This window comes from Schistocerca nitens, chromosome 7 (genome assembly GCF_023898315.1).
Source record: "Schistocerca nitens isolate TAMUIC-IGC-003100 chromosome 7, iqSchNite1.1, whole genome shotgun sequence".
Taxonomy (NCBI): Eukaryota; Metazoa; Arthropoda; class Insecta; order Orthoptera; family Acrididae; genus Schistocerca; species Schistocerca nitens.
In genome coordinates this window covers 169,566,534-169,590,828 of record NC_064620.1, presented here as the reverse complement: position 1 = coordinate 169,590,828, position 24,295 = coordinate 169,566,534, and positions in this window count along the sequence as shown.

Sequence of the window (24,295 nt, the reverse complement as noted above, 5' to 3'; positions counted from 1 at the left end):
TGTCCCCTCGACGATCACCAGTGGTGTACGGCCAGTGTAGGAGATCGCTCCCCACACCATGATGCCGGGTGTTGGCCCTGGCCGGCCGAAGTGGCCGTGCGGTTAAAGGCGCTGCAGTCTGGAACCGCAAGACCGCTACGGTCGCAGGTTCGAATCCTGCCTCGGGCATGGATGTTTGTGATGTCCTTAGGTTAGTTAGGTTTAACTAGTTCTAAGTTCTAGGGGACTAATAACCTCGGCAGTTGAGTCCCACAGTGCTCAGAGCCATTTGTTGGCCCTGTGTGCCTCGGTCGTATGCAGTCCTGATTGTGGCGCTCACCTGCACGGCGCCAAACACGCATACGACCATCATTGACACCAAGGCAGAAGCGACTCTCATCGCTGAAGACGACACGTCTCCATTCGTCCCTCCATTCACGCCTGTCGCGACACCACTGGAGGCGGGCTGCACGATGTTGGGGCGTGAGCGGAAGACGGCCTAACGGTGTGCGGGACCGTAGCCCAGCTTCATGGAGACGGTTGCGAATGGTCCTCGCCGATACCCCAGGAGAAACAGTGTCCCTAATTTGCTGGGAAGTGGCGGTGCGGTCCCCTACGGCACTGCGTAGGATCCTACGGTCTTGGCGTGCATCCGTGCGTCGCTGCGGTCCGGTCCCAGGTCGACGGGCACGTGCACCTTCCGCCGACCACTGGCGACAACATCGATGTACTGTGGAGACCTCACGCCCCACGTGTTGAGCAATTCGGCGGTATGTCCACCCGGCCTCCCGCATGCCCACTATACGCCCTCGCTCAAAGTTCGTCAACTGCACATACGGTTCACGTCCACGCTGTCGCGGCATGCTACCAGTGTTACAGACTGCGATGGAGCTCCGTATGCCACGGCAAACTGGCTGACACTGACGGCGGCGGTGCACAAATGCTGCGCAGCTAGCGCCATTCGACGGCCAACACCGCGGTTCCTCGTGTGTCCGCTGTGCCGTGCGTGTGATCATTGCTTGTACAGCCCTCTCGCAGTGTCCGGAGCAAGTATGGTGGGTCTGACACACCGGTGTCAATGTGTTCTTTTTTCCATTTCCAGGAGTGTAGAAATCGCCCTTTGTTTTATATCGTATAAAAAATGATTATTTTACTGTGCATTTTAATTTTGACAAGTATAGATTTTAACCTTGTCATCTACAAATTTTAATTAAGTATTTTTAGAGATAAAAGTAAATTACAAAAATCTACTTCATACAGCGTGTGCATATGTAATGTAACAAATGTACCAGACGCCACCTGTCGGTAATATTGTTATAATTAATATAAATGACGTGCATTCTGCCAACCAATTTTATGTGATGCAACATGTGAAGGTTGCTGTGTGTGGACGGGTTACTGCTGTAACCGAAATTGCAGGTACATTCTGGTACATTTGATGGTGATTGGATAGGATGAAAAAGGTTTTCATTCGTGAGACAGTAAATTAGTATCATTATCGTTACAGGTCTGAAGATAGTTCTAGAGGAGCCGAAACCGGTCATGTGAGTAAACATTTTATGCAATCAAGACGGATTATCAGTAACATTGTAAAATCACTGATTGCGGTTATCCCATCAGACATTATGTCTGTTTTTGCAAAGACGGCCGACATGTTGAGCATTTGCTATAAAGAAGTTCGCATTTGCTAAAAATCAATTGTTATGCTAATAATTGCTTCTGTATCATATGGAGCGCCATTTGTTGGTCATTTTGTGCACTATTTCGTTTCAATAATATCCCATGTCATTTTAAGCATGTGTCAACTTTTTTACCTGTCTGCCTACATTAACCTGTTAAGTATTGAATTATCAAATGTTAACTGACTTTTGGGTCACCCTGTACATCATACGGTGTGCGTCGGAGGGTACGAGAAGTACTTCTTGTACAACTAACTGTTCTTCTGTTCTCTTTTCCACAAGCGAATGGCGCATGGGAAGAATTATTGTCCGTAACAGGCGTATTTAACTCTAACGTCTTAATTTCCTCGTGAGCATTTTGCGAGACGCATGTAGCATGAAGTAATATGTTGCCCGATTCTTACCGGAAGATACTCTGATGCACGGCACCTCTCCATGTAGCGACTTCCAGCGGACACTGCTGAGCCTCCCCATAATTCTCTCCCACCAGCTAAACTATCCTGGGACCGTGCTGCTCTTCGTTGGATCTTCTTAATCTCTACCACAACTTCTTAATGACCCCACACTAAAGAGCAACACTCTGTAACAAATGTTTTGTAAGCTTCTTCTTTCGTGGATAAATTATGATTCTTCCTCTCGAACACGGCGTGGCATCTGCTTTTTCTACAGTTAGTTCTAAGCTGTCATTCCATTTTAGTTAGCTGTAGGCATTTTGTGGTAATTACTGTTCCCAGTGATAACCAACACAGGAATCGAACTACCATTCATTTCATCTTTATTGGTATACCCTATGATACTACATCTATGTTTTAAAAGAACTGAGCTACAAATTAAAATAAAAAAATTCTACTGAGGAGCGCAAAGCAACTTAATTAGATGAGGTGTAACACATCTTCTCCAATATCTCTAGAAGCATAAGCTGTGCTGGTTTTACTGATGTAGTAATTTTACTCTGTAAACCGATGCTTGTGAGTTATAGTTGGTACTTTAGTTCTGACGTGCATAATATCTTCCGTCATGGCTATTCCCTGAAAGCCGGCCGTGGTGGCCAAGCGGTTAAAGGCGCTACAGTCTGGAACCGCGCGACTGCTACGGTCGCAGGTTCGAATCCTGCCTCGGGCATGGATGTGTGTGATGTCCTTAGGTTAGTTAGGTTTAAGTAGTTCTAAGTTCTAGGGGACTGATGACCTTAGAAGTTAAGTCCCATAGCGCTCAGAGCCATTCCCTGAAAGATTCTCATTTTCGTGAGTACATTGATCTTTTATTTTGAAATAAACACTTTATTTCATTATTTAGTAGTCAGCCAATAATCTCCTTTGGACATCGTAAAGCTACATGGCAATAAAAGCTGAAATTACAATGAAATGAATACCCCTAGCTGCGTACAGGTGTTGATATAAGTCGACAGGGACAGATGAAAATGTGTGCCCCGACCAGGACTCGAACCCGGGATCTCCTACTTACATGGCAGACGCTCTATCTATCTGAGCCACCAAGGACACAGAGGATAGTGCGACTGCAGGCACTTATCTCTGGCACGCCTGCCGTGAGACCCACATTCGCAACTTATTGTCCCACACTATATTCATAGTACCCCTGCGCATTGTACTCATTACTCGCGGCCTTACTGCCGATTCCCGTAAGAGTTTGGGCACTGTCTGTGCATCAGAACAGAAAAAGATGGTCAAATGGCCGGTGAAGATGGTATCTGTTCTTTAAAGCTCACCGGGCCATTTGACCATCTTCTTCTGTGCAGATGCACAAACAGTACCCTAACTTTTACGGGAATCGGCAGTAAAGCCGCGAGTAATGAGTAGCTATATTGGGCACGGGCGCTATGAATATAGTGCGGGACAATACGTTGCGAATGTGGGTCTCGCGGGAGGCGTGCCAGAGATAAGTCCCTGCAGTCACACTCTGCTATATGTCCTCGGTGGCTCATATTGATGGAGCGTCTGCCTTGTAAATAGGAGAGCCCGGGTTCGAGTCCTGGTCAGGGCACACATTTTCAACTATCCCCCTTGACTTATATCATGTCCAAAAGAACAGATACCATCATATATATATATATATATATATATATATATATATATACAATAACAACTGAAATGCTTCCAGTACGTCAGTAGCTGCGCTGATGTATTTTAATGTTATCTATGCTGGCAAAGCGAGAAAATTCGTATAACGAGTGCGCTTTTTCACTTACATATACAGATTTCACATCTAAGTAGTTGTGCCCATACATACTACACTGCTGGGTGGAACTTAAGGAAGAAAGTAACTTTTGTATGCTGTAACTCTGCCAGGTAACGTAGCTGGAAGAAACTTGAGCCATACATTGAAATAACTGCTACGCTTTAGTACAGACGTTAACTAAGAGAAAGTGAGATAAACAGAAATAACATAATTATTCAAATACTATAATTACACTGAAGTCAGCTCAATTTTCGTAGTCCCCTGGATATTAAAAAAGGCGGGACGTGGTTGTTAATAGGGTGTATAATCACCACTGACGACAGCTATAAGTTTGCTAAGGAGTACTTCTGAAAGGGCGTTCCATTCTTCGAACAGCGCGGTCGACACCTGATGGATGTTCGTTGGTGCACGTGCACGTGCTGCTGCACGTCTCCACAACGCATCTCACTCGTGATCGATGGATTTAAATCGAGGGGTACGGACTGGCCAGTCCGTTCTCCAAATGTCCTCTCCGTCTAAGAGCTTCTCCCCCTGAGCTGTACGATGTGGTCCGCGTTGTCATCCATAAAAATGAACTCAGGGTCGAATGACCCTTGAAAAGACACACATCGGGGAGGAGTACACTGTCACAATAACGTTGACCAGTGTGTGAGTGAACGAGCATTGCACTCTTATTTAAATATGTGGCCGGAAGAGTCAGCCTACAGGAATTGTGAAACGAACCCTGTCGTCCAGCACCGCGTGCCACAAAGGGCGCAGATTCACCACGAAATGGGGAAACTCACAGGCGTCTATTGTCTATTGAGGCCTATGCGGTGTAGTGTGCGAGTGAGAGACGAGAACCTACGTCATAGGGCAACCCAGTAGAAGGCTTTTGTGGCCAAGTAGACTTAGCAGTGTTTATGGCGGACCTAAGATCGGCCATAAAGGGAAACATTTATGAAAACTCTTTAATTCAGTAGTAGTGCAGGGACCCAAGCCACAGTAATTTTAATCTGCCATTCTCCATAAAATTTCATGGTGATCCTAGTAAAACTTGAATACTGATGACATCTATAATAGTTTAGGATTTAAAGTGAAATTAACAAGTTTTGTAACCTAGACCTGAATGCTAAAATCTGAACGCTTTGGTCAATCTTAACGATCGACATTTCGTATACAAGTGCATCATTAAAGTGACAAACATTGTAAATACCAACTCTGAGACTTTATTTGTTTAAATCATATAGTAAATTTTAATTATCAGTATATTCAGTTAAGCATCAGCTCATGATTTCCTCCATACAAAACACGCTCTACGATGACAGCATGACACCTTATTGAATCACTAGGTAATAGAATATTTGTTGTAAAGTTTAGTGCATAATAGTTACTTTTGTTCTTCATTTATTTATCAGAAAGCACATTGGTACAAGGTCGTGACATTCAAAGTTAAGAAGGAAATTGTATTGGTTTTATGTAAAATAATTTAACGTTTATTATGTAATGGATGTTACTGTTACTTTATTTAGAACGTGAAAGTGGTGAAGCTTTGATTTTTTAAATATGTTAAAATATAAAGTAACGTGGAATAAGCTGTAGCCAGTCAGATGGACGGCTTCAGGAAAGGGAACTGCACTAGTCAGTTGAGCAAAGATGTTCGGCGCGCGGGAAACGCGGTCGGAGACGGGCAGATGACAGTTCTGGTCTAGACACCAAAGAGTACAGTTCGGATGCTGACACGAAAGCGGACGGTCGGTTTTTAGGCAGCTAGGAAGTGAAACGACTTAGAAAATTTAGCGTTGTGTGGTATCGCGGTACGTAGTCCTTGAGCGGTGAGCAGACGCGCGCCTGTTGTGAACTCTAACTTTTCGCTTAGTTAAGGAGGTGGAGTATTGGACTGGTAACTCGCGATAGTTTCGAGAATGATCGAATTGTGCCAAATGGATATGCGCTCGAGTGTAAAAATAACTAAGTACGACCACTTTCGCTTTCGGAATGAACATTATTCTAACCAAATCGCAACTGTGTGACCTACATCATTTATGGGTCATTAATATAATTATATTATTATTACTGTTATTATAAGTTATTTTAACTTTGTATTTCGCAAACTAGCCATCAGCCAGACGATTTAACGAAAGAGTCACAAGGGTCTAATTTAAGGCGTGTAATGCGACCGTGCGGTTCAACCCCTAGATGAGTTTCAGCCAAGACATTTCGACTAAGAGGAACCGCATGTGAGCCCGAACATCTTTGGGATGTTAGCTCGCAAGTGACTGCATCATGTGCAAATATTTGGAGGTCAGTGTTTGCAAGAAACATTATGCCTCCCCTGATAATACCACTTGGACCACCGAAACGATCATGTTCGATAATGTTCCTGGGTTCAGTAGGTGTTCCCGCCACTCTCTATATGAGGCTACATAATGCATCCACAAACGCTTTGGTGGTCCAGGTGTTACGGTGTGGGGAGGCATGATGTTGATTGGCATACTGACCTCACAAATTTTGAATATGGAATGTGGGTGCATTCGACCCCTACTTCACTTTTATGGATGACAACTTGTGACTTCATCGTGCAATGCAGGTAGAGAAGTTCTTGGAACGGGAGGATATTCGGTGAATGGACTCCCCCCACTTGTCGAGAATGTCCACATACACCGACGACCATCCACCAGTTGTCATCAGCGCTGGTGGTCGAATGAAAGACCCTACCACAACAACTCCTTTCCAACCTTGTGGCCAGCAGGGCAGCACATTGCTTAGCACGCATAGTCATCCATGGTGATCACACACTCTATTACCAACCATGTCCCACCTTTTGTAATGTAGAGAAGACCACAATGATTCGCAGTGGCTTCAGCAGAATTATTGTCTTTGAATACAAGTATCACCTGCTTTCGTCTTATTGCTTATTTATTTCAGTTATCTTCCATGTATCCTGCACTGTAGCAGTTCTTTCCAAGTTTAACTGAGCTAAGTTACTTGACAGTGTCACACCATGCTTAAGTTTTCCACACCAGTATATGTTTGTGTGGAACTCCTATTACGGACACCATCACATGTAGTATTGCCCCACACTAGTGTTTGTAATATAACACGCTGTAACTATAGCAATTTTTGTTGTGATGAGAAGTCATGATGCCCAAGGAAGCTAAATAAGGTAATTTCTCATTAACAAAATAAAGCTGAGAGAGGACAAGTCACTCTCTCACTTTTTTCACATTCAAGTCCATCCTTTAATATTGTTATTACACACTAGACATTTTTGCGAGATGACAGGAAGTTACTAGTACGAGCAATCACTGATGGGAGCATGTACATTGTTAACGCCTGTGGGATCTTTATGGTAGCTCTCCTCAAATAGTATTTTCTGGAGTTGAGAACAAGCAGGCGGTAGGGTTATCTAACGGTAAATCTTTCAGTGGACATTTGAGCCCTGGAAGTCATATGCAGCTGTTAGGGAGAAGAACATCTCAAAGCACTTACTGGAGACAGAACGCTGGTCCCAAGAATTTCTCGCATCGGTTTACAGGCAATATTTTCAGCCAAAGAGGCGAAAAACTGCCTGTCTCAATTTATCTGTTAGGCATTTCTGGCCATGGCCATGGCAGGGATAGATGTGCAGACTGGCTCGCCTGGGCAAGACGTTTTGACAATGTCATAAACAACCATTGTGTAAAAAGTTGGTGTCCATAAAAATCTGTAAGTTTCCATGTTCACCTTGGACCGGACAATATCAATGGGGCCATCAGCTGGTGTCGTCCCTATGCCCGCTGAGTTTTTTGGGAAGCCTCAGACCGTTGGAATAATTTTAAGATGGAACTCAACATTTATGGTGGTTCTTAAATAGTTAGTGTTGGGACACAAAAGCACCTCTCATAAAGTCAAGTGTGTTGTTCACTGTAGCCCTAAACGAAAACCCAAAACACACTGCCTAAAGTGGCCATGGGAACAACAATTCAGGAGTGTAATGTCTTCTCCTCACTGCGCGGAAATTTTTGAGTCAGGGATTCGCTACTTCTCCAGCAGAGGAAAAGAATATTATTAACTTTGCTTAGGATTGTCCAGAAGATAGAGCAGATGAGCTAGGGGGAGACATGGTGCTTGTGGAGTCTTGTGACTGGCACGAAACCTTTTGGAGGCAGTTGTGTGGGGCACATTTGACGTTTAATGACGTTTAATGGAAAAGAACGAGTGGAGAAACGGGGTTTCTGATTCAGACTCCAGTCTGGAGAAAAGATTCTGGTCTTGAGCCTTGTTACGAGTGGGTTGCGCTTGGGACACTTGTTCTAAGCATGACTTTGCACTGGTACTGGTCTTGACTGGGGAACCTGTGGTGAAGTCTTGACTGTACCGACAGTGCTGACGTCAGTCATCTCAGAAAACTCGCTTTGCAGAGGATAATCTTATTTGTATCAGGTCTGCCGCCTTGACGTTTGATTCTCTTGCGCACACTGTTGTGTAAGTGAGTCAAACTGGTCCATGGTATGAACGGCGAACATGAGTACAAAAGGCTGGAATCTGCCAAGATTTCAGGGCTCCATCAGAGTAATTGCGGTCCATCTAACAGATCGCCTGTCCGCGGCTTTGCACAGTCCAGCCAGCCATAACGAATTACGGGTGCCGCATATCGCTACTCTGCAGAGGCTTGCACCATGACGGTCACCTAAGACAGCGCTACTCATCGAGAAGGGGATATAGTATTGCTGCATCGACTTGTTAGGGCAAACAGAGTCACAGTCTCGCACCTTTACTCACCTCCACCAACATAGTATAACTTCTGTGTAGAATAACTCCATCAATGTCTATCCAGCGTTCGATAATTTAGATTGCGTTAGCCATGTTTGAGCCAGGTAAATAGATTAAACAGATAAATCTTAGTCTTTGCCAACTAACCATCACTCAGTGGAGTGCTAGTTATTTGTTGCTTCTATTTGTGTTGCTAACAGGTTTACTTGTCATCTCGCTTAACTTATGTTGTTTGTCCCATTTTATGATCAAAAAACTCTTAACACTTTTTTATAAAAGATTAATCCTATGTTGATATATTAATCACCAATCAATAACTGACTACAATAACGAGAGGGCCAGAATTTCATTAAATTGTTTCAGCATTCAAGTTTATTTAAAATTCTGGTAAAAGTAATAACGTCCAATGCAGGTAGCAACAACAACCACTGCCAGAGGGCAGAATCAATTTAGCAGACGCATGGCCAGGTGGACAAGTGGAAGGCTTACAAGTTAAAGTGATTGCTCTGAAGGAGTAAACTTATAGTCGCAAGATGTGTAGTCTTGCAGTTCGGCGACTGCTGCCTAGGATCAGAAATTTATGGCACTTCTGTGACCGTCAGATGCGATTTCCACAACAAACTTTCTGTTTTCTCATTTTGAAATTCATTTGGTGTTTATTTCTGAATAAAAAAAGAGCCTGCGCAAAAAAATTCCTTCGTTTAAGACATTTACAGTGCCTGTGAACCTGCAGATGAAAGGAAGTCCCTAAGGTTTCATTCAGTTTCAAGAATCTGGTGAAATGTCTCCATAAGAGCTGTTCATTTGGGTTTGTTGAGCTGACTTTGGTCCTTCGAAATTTCCTGGCACCTCTGATTATTGGTGCATCCATACTTTGACCTTGGGAGAAAGATGAACAGCAGATCTTCCACAGCCACAGTGGCAATTTAATATTCATATGTCATAATATACATCATGCGCCGGCCGCTGTGGCCGAGCGGTTCTAGGCGTTTCAGTCGGGAACTGCCCGACTGCTACGGTCGCAGGTTCTAATCCTGCCTCGGGCATGGATGTGTGTGATGTCCTTAGGTTAGTTAGGTTTAAGTAGTTCTAAGTTCTAGGGATCTGATGACCTCAGATGTTAAGTCCCAAAGTGCTCAGGGCCATTTTGAATATACGTCATGCACCTGTATGTATTGTTTATGTACTTCTATATTATACATCTATGCTAAGTTCCTGTGTTCTCTGTCCTACTCCATCTCTCGGCTGCTTGATAGAGTGGGTTCTGTGTGCGATATTTCCCAATGCTTTGATTCACCTGTGGGATTTCTTTAGAAATTAGTGACAGTTTTGACATTGTTTATGTACAGTATAGGTAGAGCTATGCTGGGTTAAAGAGATGTTACTGGCCACTAGTGAACAGCTATTGTCTAGTCTGACACAGGTAGCTGGCGCGTGTAATCTTTGGCCGTTTCCTCCAGTACATCGTACCCAGTGTGGTAGCGTGGAATTACACTGTACTCCAACAAATGAAGAATTTCTTGTCTCTAGTACCGTAATTGAAGAAGCCGTAATGCGTAAGACTTACCTTAGTTAAGGTCCAGATGCGTTTCTTTCAGGTGCAAACCTCGAGTATCATGCTGGATAATTCAGTTCATTTAGGGAGTAATATCATCCAACCGTGGTGAGCCTACAGCCTAAAGTTGTCATTCCTTGTTTTGCTCTGAGTATTAAAATATACTTCTTGGCACGAATGCTTTATTCTGGTGGTATTCATCGAGAAATCAATGGTTTTTATGCGCGTTTACTGAAGCAGGACCTTCCTCACTGTTGAACTTCATAGTTTTTGATGTACTCAAGTTCTTCTTCTTTCATCATGGTCCAAGCCATAGGCCTGTTCCATCTTTTATGTATCCAGTCGTGTTTTTCTTGATCTTCCTAGGGATCTTGTGCCTAAAGGTCTGAAATTTAAGGCCTGTTTTGGTAGTGTAGAATCTGGCTTTCTTTGTATGTGTTCTAGCCAGCTTTGTCGATTATATTCGATCTTCTCATTTACGGCATATATCTAAGCTCTGCTGTTATGTCTTCGTTGCTTAGTCTATCTAATCTTGAACATCCCATAACTTCTCATAGAAATTTGATTTCTGCCTCTCGGATTCTACTTTCTTACTTTTTAATGTTTGTTGCGGTTTCGCCTTCAAACAGCAGTTTAGGTTAGGAAACTTGATTTTTACGTCTTTTCTCATTTTATTTCTGAATGTTCCACTGAAAGTTCCCCATATCATGTGATACTCCAGCAGTTTGTTGTTAATGTCGAGTTCCCTCTGATAGCTTATATTTCCAAGGTACCTGATGATCTTACTTCTCATCAATTTTGTACCTTTATTATTTTTCGAGTGAATAATTTCATATTACATTCGTTAAAAAATTGGTTGATTCTATAAAAGGATCTTTGTAGCGAAGTTCTCTATCCGCTGCAATTGCAAGGTAGTCTGCAAAAAGCATCATATAGAGAGATATGTTATGAGGGTGCATGTCGTCGGCAGTGTAAGTTCGTAATAAGATCACCCTTGTCATCCAATTTAGAAAGTGAATGTGGTATTAAGCATTTCTACCAGAAAGCATAACACTATGGATCTGAAAAGACATAGGATTTCGTTCATTCCTTATAATTTCAATTTAGAGTTACATTTTTTTAAGTGGTTCATTACATATCACACCACCTACTGTATGTGATCATTTTCGATCAATCATAGTTCTCCCTCGCCTACAACTGAGTGGATACATTGCAGAACTTCTGACATAGTATCGATATAGAATGCATTAGAAATACTGTTCGTTAGTGTGTGAAATATCTAACAGTATCATGAGGGAGTTGCAAATATCGGCTTAATACCACATTCCTTAGCCGAATCACTTTCTGAATTGAATGATAATGGTGATTTTCTTACTAGTTCACGCTGCTGGTCACGTGCATCCGCACTTTCTGTCTGTTAATATACGCTCCGTGATCGCCGTTTATATTCAGTGTCACGGTATTTGTGTGGGACACCCTTCATTAGGAAGCAATACCATACCTTGATTTCTAAAGCATGTACAGTTTTTAACAAGGATACCGTTAGCGACACATGTGTGTACCTCTATAACCAAGACCGCCTTTTCTGCAGTTGTCGCGATCGTGTTTTTAATATGTAGTCGCTTATAAGACGTTTATGTCTCTCTTCGTAAGAGACATTGGTAACACTTGCAAGAAAAACAAATGAGGCATGTCCATCCATCGCAGAGTTTTGCTCAATATTGTTTGGAGACACCAGCAGTCACGTATTGACTAAGTATCATACTTAGTAGCGGATGTGTGACAAATTCGCTTATAAAGTTTGTATTGGGGTGTAAAGTTACTGTGACTGGTGTTCTGACATGAGCCAAGAAAATAACTTTGATCTTAAGGGAAGTATGGATTTGACGTGGAGACTGCAGTTTCAGTGCAGCGATAGCCTTAAAAGGGATGAAGGATTGTAAGTGGAAAAGTATGTCCAGTCACAAGAGAAATGTAGATACTGATATTTACAGAGCCACAACCATCAAGGGGAGGTATTTCCGATACTTCGTTCATTATCGAATATCATCAGATTAGGGGTGCAATCCAATATTTAACTGTAGTTACAGTGATGAATCTGTGACTGGTTACCTAGGATACCATTTCGGGAGCAGGGGCGCGCCGGCCTCTGTGACCGAGCGGTTCTAGGCACTTCATTCTGAAACCCGCTGATGCTACGGTCGGAGGTTCGAATCCTGCCTCAGGCGTGGATGTGTGTGATGTCCTTAGGTTAGTTAGGTTTCACTAGTTCTAAGTTCTACGGGACTGATGACCTCATATGTTAATTAGGTTTAAGTAGTTCTAAGTTCTAGGGGACTGATGACCTCAGATGTTAAGTTCCATAGTGCTTAGAGCCATTTGAACCGCTTGCAGGGGCGCGTGGCGGAGGTAGCCTGTGACCAAAACGAATGGGCTTTTCCGGATTAAGGCTCTCGCGAGCGCTGGGTACAAAGAAAAGTTCCAGTTGGCCGGTTAGTCGGTTCTTGCCCGCAGCTGCAGGGGTACGTCCCAGCCGCGGCGATCTATGGACAGATCAATAGCGAACTAATAGTATACATTGGGCTGTCTCTGCAATCACGTGTGTTGCAAGTATTCTCCGTGGAAACTTGAACGGTTCAATATCGATCACTGACAATTGTTGACGACAGACATATTGAATAACATTCGAATTTTACCACTCCAATCATGCCTAGATGGCCAACATGGCTGGGGGTGGTGCACTCTGGCATACACGCACGTCCACAAATGCGGCAGTTTTAACCAATCTGGTGGTGTGCGAATGGATGGGTCGCTGTGTGAGGACGTTCTGACATGAACACGTAGGGTATGCAAGCGTTTTCACCTATCTCCAACATCTATCCATGACAACTGCTGCTACAGACTAGATCGTGATGAATGTGTGTCGCGGTTAGTGCTTATCAATACATCGCAGTGGACTCTGTCTTGCAATTGTATTTGCTGTTGTCTCTATCCTGTCACACAGTACGCGCTTCCTCCTCCTTCCAAATGTAGCAGAGAACCAATGTAGAAATTCTATAGTGCTTTAAAGACTCAGTTGTCACATTAAATTCCCTATTGATTAATTTATTGTTACTAAAAGTTGTATTGTGAGTATGCATCTGTCCAGCCCCTCCAGCAAATTGTTTAAGGACATAGCATGCAACTGAGCTGAAATTGGAAATTTTCAGCTACTGCCAGCATAATGGACTTCCTACCAAATGACCTAACTGGGACACTGTCCACCGATAGGGGCAAGGGAAAACAAATCCAGTGGAGTTTAGAAACTGGGCGGTTGCAGGATCGAATCTCACCAAATATTCCAATCCTAAAATGTAGTATCCACCTATAGGAAGCAAGGAAAAACTGCCCCACACAAAGGGTATCGATTTAATTAATTAGTCAATCCGACATAGTGAGGGATTATTTCCAATACCTCCACAGCAGGCAAACGTTGCCTCGTTTGAGGATCAGTCCAACCATGATTGACGGCGCATGCAGGCCCGGCAGTGGTACATGAGAGGATGTGGCCTCTTGAGAGAAAGATAGCATTTATTTCAACAGGAATTTCATTGGTATCAAAGAGTTGCTGCCATCTGACACTTGTTCTAAGATTAGCGCGACATCTGGTCTGACAGTCGCGGGGTCCAAATGAGCGTAGTGCAGTCCCTTGCACACTCGCATGTGACATGATCCGGCAGCTGCTGCAGTGGCGCGAGCCAGCGCTCTGTGTGGGTCAGCAGACAGAGGGTGCTTTGCGATCTAAGGATTTTTAACAGTACAATTATAAGTGATGAGTGTTTCATATAGGAAAAAAGAAAGCGCTGCAACTACTTAAATATTCCATACTGCTTTGTGGCCCTCCAAGTGTTTCAATAAACAGTGTTCTATACAGTGCTGTCAATTTCCTGATAAATTCTTTAAATAATTAAATAAACCATATACCAAACACTGCCTTGTACCATAAATTGTTTAAATAAACAATATCCCACACATTGCCTTGTCTACCAGAAACTGTTTAAGCAATATTCCATACGCTGCATTCGATTTCCCGCCAAATTCATTAAATGAATAAATAAAATATATTCCATATGCCACATTTTATCAACAAATTGTTTAGATAAACCACATTGAAGACATTGCATTGTCAACCAGAAATTGTTTAAAGAATACTCCATACAGTGCAATTGAATTTCCATCAAAATCCCAACCAACACACTCGCTTTCCTGGCAATTTCCAGGTGATGGAGGGCTGTGGGTTTCCCAGATGGAGAGGGATTAATTAATTGATCGATTTAATTAATTAGTCAATAAAATTGATAGAGTGGGAGGGGGCTATTCGAATAACTCATTCCTGGAAGTGTGCCTGTTCTGGCAAGGGGGATTCCCAGAAGACTGGGGGAGGATGATGGGGAGGGTGAGGATGATGGGGAGAGGGGCAGGGATGACATGGGAAACCACATAGCCGAACAATAGGTTAAGGACAGGTTATCCCCAGGGGATCATACTTACTTAGCGGAACAATAGGTTAAACACCTGTCAATCAAAAGAAAGCAACATATTTGCTTCTGAATGTATACTTTTCCCTGATGTAGGTAACCTTCACTAACAAATTATATGTTGTTGTTGTGGTCTTCAGTCCTGAGACTGGTTTGATGCAGCTCTCCATGCTACTCTATCCTGTGCAAGCTTAATCTCCCAGTACCTACTGCAGCCTACATCCTTCTGAATCTTCTTAGTGTATTCATCTCTTGGTCTCTCTCTACGATTTTTACCCTCCACACTGCCCTCCAGTACCAAATTGGTGATCCCTTGATGCCTCAGAACATGTCCTACCAAACGATCCCTTCTTCTAGTCAAGTTGTGCCACAAACTCCTCTTCTCCCCAATTCTATTCAATACCTCCTCTTTAGTTACATGATCTACCCATCTAATCTTCAGCATTCTCCTGTAGCACCACATTTCTAAAGCTTCTATTCTCTTCTTCTACAGACTATTTATCGTCCATGTTTCACTTCCATACATGGCTGCACACCATACAAATACTTTCAGAAACGACTTCCTGACACTTAAATCAATACTCGACGTTAACAAATTTCTCTTCTTCAGAAACGCTTTCCTTGTCATTGCCAGTCTACATTTTATATCCTCTCTACTTCGACCATCATCAGTTAATTTGCTCCCCAAATAGCAAAAGTCCTTTACTACTTTAAGTGTCTCATTTCCTAATCTAATTCCCTCAGCATCACCCGATTTAATTCGACTACATTCCATTATCCTCGTTTTGCTTTTGTTGATGTTCATCTTATACCCTCCTTTCAAGACACTGTCCATTCCGTTCAACTGCTCTTCCAAGTCCTTTGCTGTCTCTGACAGAATTACAATGTCATCGGCAAACCTCAAAGTTTTTATTTCTTCTCCATGGATTTTAATACCTACTCCGAACTTTTCTTTTGTTTCCTTTACTGCTTGCTCAATATACAGACTGAATAGTATCGGGGATAGGCTACAACCCTATCTCACTCCCTTCCCAACCACTGCAGCCCTTTCATGTCCCTCGACTCTTATAACTGCCATCTGCCTTCTGTACAAATTGAAAATAGCCATTCGCTCCCTGTATTTTACCCCTGCCACCTTTAGAATTTGCAACAGAGTATTGCAGTCAACATTGTCAAAAGCTTTCTCTAAGTCTACAAATGCTAGAAACGTAGGTTAGCCTTTCCTTAATCTTTCTTCTAAGATAAGTCGTAGGGTCAGTATTGCCTCACGTGTTCCAACATTTCTACAGAATCCAAACTGATCTTCTCCGAGGCCAGCTTCTAGCAGTTTTTTTATTCGTCTGTAAAGAATTAGTATTTTCCAGCTGTGACTTATTAAACTGATAGTTCGGTAATTTTCACATCTGTCAACACCTGCTTTCTTTGGGATTGGAATTATTATATTCTTCTTGAAGTCTGAGGGAATTTCGCCTGTCTCATACATCTTGCTCACCAGATGGTAGAGTTTTGTTAGGCCTGGCTCTCCCAAGGCCATCAGTAGTTCTAATGGAATGTTGTCTACTCCAGGGGCCTTGTTTCGACTTAGGTCTTTCAGTGCTCTGTCAAACTCTTCACGCAGTATCATATCTCCCATTTCATCTTCATCTACTTCCCATTTCCATCATATTGTCCTCAAGAACATCGCCCCTGTGTAGACCCTCTATATACTCCTTCCACCTTTCTGCTTTCCCTTCTTTGCTTAGAACTGGGTTTCCATCTGAGCTCTTGATGTTCATGCAAGTGGTTCTCTTTACTCCAAAGGTCTCTTTAATTTTCCTGTAGGCAGTATCTATCTCACCCCTCGTGAGATCAGCCTCTACATCCTTACATTTGTCCTCTAGCCATCCCTGCTTAGCCATTTTGCACTTCCTGTCGATCTCATTTTTGAGATGTTTGTATTCCTTTTTGCCTGCTTTCCTTACTGCATTTTTGTATTTTCTCCTTTCATCAATTAAATTCAGTATCTCTTCTGTTACCCAAGGATTTCTACTAGCCCTCGTCTTTTTACCTACTTGATCCTCTGCTGCCTTCACTATTTCATTCCTCAAAGCTTCCCATTACTCCTCTACTATATTTCTTTCCCTCATTCCTGTCAATTGTTCCCTTATGTTCTCCCTGAAACTCTGTACAATCTATGGTTCTTTCAGTTTATCCAGGTCCCATCTCCTTAAATTCTCACCTTTTTGCACTTTCTCCAGTTTTAATCTACAGTTCATAATCAATAAATTGTGGTCAGAGTCCACATCTGCCCCTGGAAATGTCTTACAATTTAAAATCTGGTTCCTAAATCTCTGTCTTACCATTATAAAGCTATCTGATACCTTTCAGGGCTGACTTTTGCCTAAAATCAACATTCTAGGTTTTTATTTTTTGCGTCTTTAATAATTTCCTAATATCATGGTGGGCAGTAAAAATAAATACAAGAGTAAAGCTACTTAAAACAAGATTAATCTTCAAAAATTTTTAATTTTTCTCATTTATGACATAAACAAAAACGAATGTCATGTACATTTATGTAAACTGTGGCATAGACTGAACAGCGAAATGCAGTGAGAATTCTATAACATGATTCACAATTTTGCGTTTCAAACAGAGGTTATCTGGGTTCTTTCGACTCTCATGACGGTTAAAGAATTTGTGACAAATCAGCATTTTTATTCCACACCAACAAACTACCCTAAGACATTACCAAATGCAGACTAACGTCCTTAAATTGATTAAATACCAGCGTATTGTTAAAGTTGTTACTGTTGAGACGTTCACACAAAAGAGTGCTTTGACGCCGATCTTCAAGTTATCCATCCTGCGCAAGTCTCTTAATCAGTGTGCAACTACTGCAATCTACCCCCATTTTAACTTGCTTACTGTATTCAAGCCTTGGTCTTCCTCTACAAATTTTACGCCCATAAATTTTTGAGTGCAGTTTTACATCACGACGTAGTCTGGAGCATTGAAGTAAGTGGCACCAATGCAAAAACGATCACAAAGAGAGGTATCGTCGTCATGGTGACCACGCACTATAAAGTAAGAAGTCATATTCAAAGTGCAGCCGGCCGGAGTGGCCGAGCGGTTCTAGGCGCTACTGTCTGGAGCCGCACGACTGCTATGGTCGCAGGTTCGAATCCTGCCTCGGGCATGGATGTGTGTGATGTCCTTAGGTTAGTTAGGTTTAAGTAGTTCTAAGTTCTAGGGGACTGATGACCTCAGAAGTTAAGTCCCATAATGCTCAGAGCCATTTGAACCATATTCAGAGTGCAAGAGTACTTATTCAGTGTGCCGAGGCCACATAATATGCCCTCCACAACTTCTGCCAGGCAAGGTTGGGACACCTTTCAACTGCGACATGGCATCCAGAAAAGCTGACCAGACGAGAAAAGGCCACGTGAAATCACTATTGCTTCACGGCGGCGAGGGAACACACTAACTTTTTTAGTCTCCAGGCTGAAGCGCAAGCGAGAGGAAGACACTAGCCTGAGATCAAGATGAAGACCGTTCACAGTGCAACGGGATACAGCCAGTCATCTAGTCTTGATTTAAGCTCTAGAAGCTGCAGGCTTTCGCCTGAGAAGTTCAGTCTATCTGGCAACTTCGCAGCGCCGAGTCACCTACTAGGGTAGGCTTACTATAGGTTCCAGATAGCTGTAGGCATCTGCCAGGGCAGAAGATTGTATGCAGACTACCTGTCGTCTTCACACTAACGAGTCACCTACTGGGTAGGCTTACCATATGCTCCAGAAGCTATAAGCATCCACCTTGGCAGAAGATTGTATGCAGTCTACCTAGTGTCACCACACTGCGAATTCACCTACTGGTTAGGCTTACCATAGGATCCAGAATTTGTAGGCCTCTGCCTGGGCAGAAGATTGTATGCAGTCTCTCTTTGCGACTTCAGACTGCCATGTCACTTACTGGAGAGGCTTACCATAGGCTCCAGAAACTGTAGGCATCCGCCTGGGCTGAAGATTGTATGCAGTCTACTTGGCGACTTCACACTGCCTTGTCACCTACTGGGTAGGCTTACCATAGGCTCCAGGAGCTGTAGGCGTCCCCCTGAGCAGAAGGTTGTATGCAAACTATCTCACGTCTTCACACCACGTAGTCACCTACTGGGCAGACTTAACATAGTTTCCAGACGCTTTAGTTATCTATCTGATCAAAAGATTGTTTGCAGTCTACTTCACACTGCCGTGTCACCTTCTGAGTAGGCTTGCCATAGGCTCTATAAGACCTGAGCAAAAGATTGTATGCAGTCTACCTGGCGTCTTACTCCACCAAATCACCGCCGGCCGGTGTGGCCGAGTGGTTCTAGGCGCTTCAGTCTGGAACGACGCGACCGCTATGGCCACAGGTTTGCCTGGGGCATGTATGTGTGTGATGTCCTTAGGTTAGTAGGTTTAAGTAGTTCTAAGTTCTAGGGGACTTATGACCTCAGATGTTAAGTCCCATAATGCTCAGAGCCATTTTTGAACCAAATCACCTACTGGGTACGCTTACCATACATCGACGATTAGGCCTGACAATCCTAGGTTTTTAGTAGTGTATGAGGTAATGTCGGACAGCAGCCACCAGCTGAGAAACACCAGCAACAGGGAAATTTTCTAATCAGGAGCAAATTATTTAATCTCACTACTGTGTGAGCCGTGCGTGGCTCGTGTTCGTGCCATATCTCATTTGACATCCTGTTTTTACTGCACTACGACCTCGTTATGTTAATTTCAATTACTGGTGTCAGTGACTTGCCGCCTTGCCTGCCCGTAAGTGGCAGAAGCGGCGCTTATCGATATAAGCCCTGGCATATTATCTTTACTGACTGCTATTACTTCCCGGTTGCGGTGTGTCCGGAGTTAGTTCGGGTCTGCCAGTGAATTGGGAAACATTAGCAGTGCAGTTCGGACCTGGCAGTGCCTCACTTAGGACGTGGCAGAAGTTCAGATAGGGCACGGCTGCAGTGAGATCCGGACAGCCATGACTCCCCCGACGGCTGCCGATACATATCACTTGAGTGCGGACCACCTTGGTTGGTCGTCGATCGGTTGTCTTGTCGGACGACGTGTTGTTGGCCGGCGATCGTTTATGGGTTGCCTGCGTGTGCTGACTCGTGATTCGTCCTTGTTATTGCACAGTCGCTGCCGTTAGTATTGTCTAGTCCTTCATGCAAATGTTCATGAAACTGTGTGTAGCTTGTGATGTCGACTGCTCAGTTATTTTAGTTCTGTCTCCGTTCCGATGTGTGGGAGTCGGTCGGTTGGCGTGGAGCAGCGAGGAATCTCCGCGGGGCGTAGTTTGGCCGGGCCCGCTGGCTGTCTCTACGCAATATCGGAGTGTGTGGGGCTGTTCCCATTGCTACGAGGTCCGTGGCTCACCGACCCTGGACACGAAAGCTGAGTTTGTATTTACTTTACCACAAGTCAAGACTGTTCACATTGTGCCGTTTGGTTCTCATTGTTGGCTGTTGGGACATTCCCGTGAGTAACAACGTGTGTGTTCGAGTTGGCGAAGGTTTAGCCACCGTCCGGTGGAGTCTAACTGCATTTGGTTATTTGCAATTGAAGTGCACCAGCGGAATTTTCTGTCTTGTGGCCGTTAACGTTCCGGTTACCTGCCCTGGCCGTTGACGTAAATTTAGGCAGTGTCCTTTCCTCACCGTTTTGCCGCTGTCCAGCACGGTGTGTAGTTTGACAACTTAATGTGTGCTTGGTTGTGGGCGTCCATGCCTTTTACGTTTTGCATTCAACTCCCGGTTGTGTGCTGGTCGAGTGGAGCGCAAGTTACCTTGTCGGTGGGTCCGTTGACTGTCTGTCGGTTGGGTTGTCGTCGGATCGAAAACGGTTGGGCCGACTGCCTGTCTCACCTAAGTGAACGTTAGTATTTCAAGTACTGGTCGACCCCCGAAACTGCTGAGCGCTGTTAGCTGCACTGCCTTCTCTTATTTTCTGTTGTGTGTATTCGTATGGCTCATAGCCGATGGTTTTGAATTAAAGTTGAATTGTTTTTAGTGGTGTTTTAAGTCATGGGCCTTCATCCGCTTTAAAATTAAAGTTCCTTGATTTTCAAGTGTTAGATTGTTTGGGGCCTTCAGCCTAATTGAAGATAACGCCTTCTGCCTTGTGTTTTCTTATTTAATTTTACCTTGAGCCTTAAATCATCGGCCTTCAGCCGTCTTTAAATTAAGGTTGCTGCTTTTCAAGTGTTAGATTTTTGGGCCTTCAGCCAAATTGTCGAACTTTCTTAACTTGAGGCTTCTGCCTTCTAAATATTCTTTTTGGCATCTGAATTTTGAGTTAATGGAGTTTATCCGTTTTTTTGTAACTTAAAGTGGTTGTGCCTTAAGGCATACGATAGTGTGGCGTATTCAGCCGGTAACTAAGTTCAAGAATTTGTACTGTAATGTTTGGTCAAATAAATAAAGTTACATGTGTTCGAGTGTAACAGACAGCCGCTCATTTTGTCCCCTTTCCACAATTCCAACTACCTGTCCTGTCCTGTGGGTTTAGCAGGGCGTGTCACTGAGCTTTTGTAGTTTAGTTTTTGGATCTCTGCATGTTAATCAGATTTTGTGTCCGCCCCCGGTAGCTGAGTGGTCAGCGCGACAGAATTTAAATCGCAAGGGCCCGGGTTCGATTCCCGGCTGGGTCGGAGATTATCTCCGCTCAGAGACTGGGTGTTGTGTTGTCCTAATCATCATCATTTCATTCCCATCGACGCGCAAGTCGCCGAAGTGGTGTCAAATCGAAAGACTTGCACCCGGCGAACGGTCTACCCGACGGGAGGCACTAGTCACATGACATTTTTTTTTTTTAATCAGATTTCGTCAGTGTCTATAGTAGAGTTCCGCACCATGTGTCTATAGTCATTTGTTTGTCTCTATAATGTAGTTTCCGACCATCTTCGGTATGGATAGAGACTGTGGTTGCTGTGTGCAGATACAAGATAAGTTGGTGGCACTTCACTCTCAGCTTGAGACTGCAGTAGATTGGCATCATTGTTGTGGACCGACTGTGGGGATCCAACGGATGTCCAGCACGATCCATGAGTCCCACAACAGTGGCCATCCCAGTTACTGCTCGCATTGAGGTTCATCTGTCAACTGTGGTCGAGTGGTAGGTTGCCTCAGAGTGTCAGGCTGCAAAGACTTCCCAGTAGGCCGAACATTAGGCCTCCCTGGTTAGTCTGACAAGCAGGTTGCAGGTGCTGTCTGTGGGTAACAATGTCCCTCAACCAGACGTAGTCGCTTGTCCTAGTTCAAAGGAAAGCTCTCAGCCTGTAAGATCCAGGCAGTCACAGGGTGTACGATTACTGGCAGTTGGGAGCTCCAATGTTAGGTGCGTTACAGCGGCCCTTGGGGATTGGTTGCCAAGAAGGAGAAGAAAGCCAGCATGCATTCCGTGTGTGTACCAGGTGGAGTCATTCCAGCTGTGGAACAAGTCCTTCTGGATGCCATCAAGAGTACAGGGTAAACCAGCTGCAGGTGGTGGCTCACTTCGATACCAATGATGTGCGTCACTTTGGACTGGAAGAAATTCTCTCTGGTTCGAGGGGCTATCATAAGTAATAAAGGTTGTCAGTCATGCTTGCGGTATTAAAGCAGAGCTCACCATTTACAATATAGTCGACAGGAACGAGTGGTGGTTCTGGATCAGAGGCCCAGACGATTCTGCGACCGTGAAGTCTGCAGATTCCTTGACTTCCGCCATATGGTTCCACTAAATAGGTCACGAGTCCATTAGACGCAGGAGGCAGATTCACAGGTAGCGGGGCTGTGTGCCGTGAACTGGGAGGGTCTTTTAGGCTAGAGGGTCTAGGGGAATCACAAAATGGGCTTCAGTCTCAAAGGGATCAGGGTGAACACAGGAGGAACGTAGAACTAGGAACCACTGATGCAAAAGTTGTAAACAGTCATCGCTGTGTTGGGAAATGCCAGAGCTCAAAACACAAACAGAAAGCACAGATGCTCAAATCGTTATAGGCACTGTTAGCTCACTAAAACAGGGGATAAGTTCAACCGAAAGTTTTTCAGACGACTTAATGGTGTTCAGAAAGGACAGGCGGTGGCGTTTTTGTTGCAGTTGGAAGAAGTTTATCTTGTAGCGGAATTGAAGTACACATTTCCTGTGTGTTAATATGGATAGAGGTCATCCTTGGCCACCGGAACGTAATAGTAACTGGATCCTATTACCGACCTCCAAAACCAGATGATACAGTAGCTGAAAGGTACACATGAAATATCATCAGAACTTGTGCTAAACGCTTTCTCTGAAAATACTTCCCAGCAATTAGTTCATGAGCCCACTGGAATAGTAAACGGTTGTGAAAACACACTTGAACTCTTAGTAACAAATAATCCTGAGCTTATAACGAGCGTCAAAACGGATACATGGACTAGTGAACACAGGGTTGTCGTAACGAGACTGAATACTATAACTTCCAAATCCACCCAAAAACTAAACTAAACTATTTCTATTCAAAAAATCAAATAAAAATTTGCTTGACACCTTCCCAAATTAACAATGTAAAAGTAGACCAGGTGCGGCTTGAATTCAAAGAAATAGTATCGATAGAAATTGAGAGATTTATACCAAATAAAATAATAAATGTAGGAGCTGATCCACATGGTATACAAATCAAGTCAGAACACTGTTGCAGGAGCAATGAAAAAAGCACGCCAAATTTAAATGAACCCAAAAACTCCAAGAATGGTGATCTTTCACAGAAGCTCGATATTAAGTGCAGACTGCAACGTGATATTCTTGTAATAGTTTCCGCAATGAAACTTTGTCTCGAAACCTGTGAGAAAATCCAAAGACATTCTGGTCATATGTAAGTTACGCTAGCAGCAAGACACAATCAATGCTTTGTCTTCCAGATACAACGGTAATACTATCGATGACAGTGCTGCTAAAGCAGAGTTACTGAACACAGCCTTCTGAAATTCCTCCACTGAAGAAGCCGAAATAAATATTCCAGAATTCGAATCAAGGACAGCAGCCAACATGAGTAAATTAAAGTAGGTATCCTCGAAGTGGTGAAGCAACTTAAATCACTTAATAAAAGCAAGTCTTCGGATCCAGATTGTATAACAAGTTCCTTCGACAGTATGCTGATACAGTAGCTCCATACTTAGGAATCATATACAGCCGCTCGCTCGACGAAAGATTCGTACCCAAAGGTTGGAAAGTTGCATGGGTCAAACTAATATTCAAGAGAGGCATTATGAATAATCCACTAAATTACAGGCCCACATCATAAACGTCGATATGCAGCAGTATTTTGGAGCATATAGTGTGTTCGAAGATTATGAATTACTTCGAAGAGACTGGTCTCTTGAAACACAATTAACGGATTTAGAAATCATCGTGTGAGTAAAGAGCTAGCTGTGTTTCACAAAAACTAAGTGTTGAGTGCTACCGACAAGGGATTTCAAATTGAGTCCGTATTTCTAGATTTCCAGAATGCTTTAGACCCCTTCACAAGCGGCTTCTAATCATTCCGTGCTTATGGTTGGTTGGTTTGAAAGAGGGGGGAACGGACCAAACTGCTAGGTCATCGCTCCCTTGTTCTGAATAAAACAATGCCGCAAGGGTGAGAATAAAACAAGC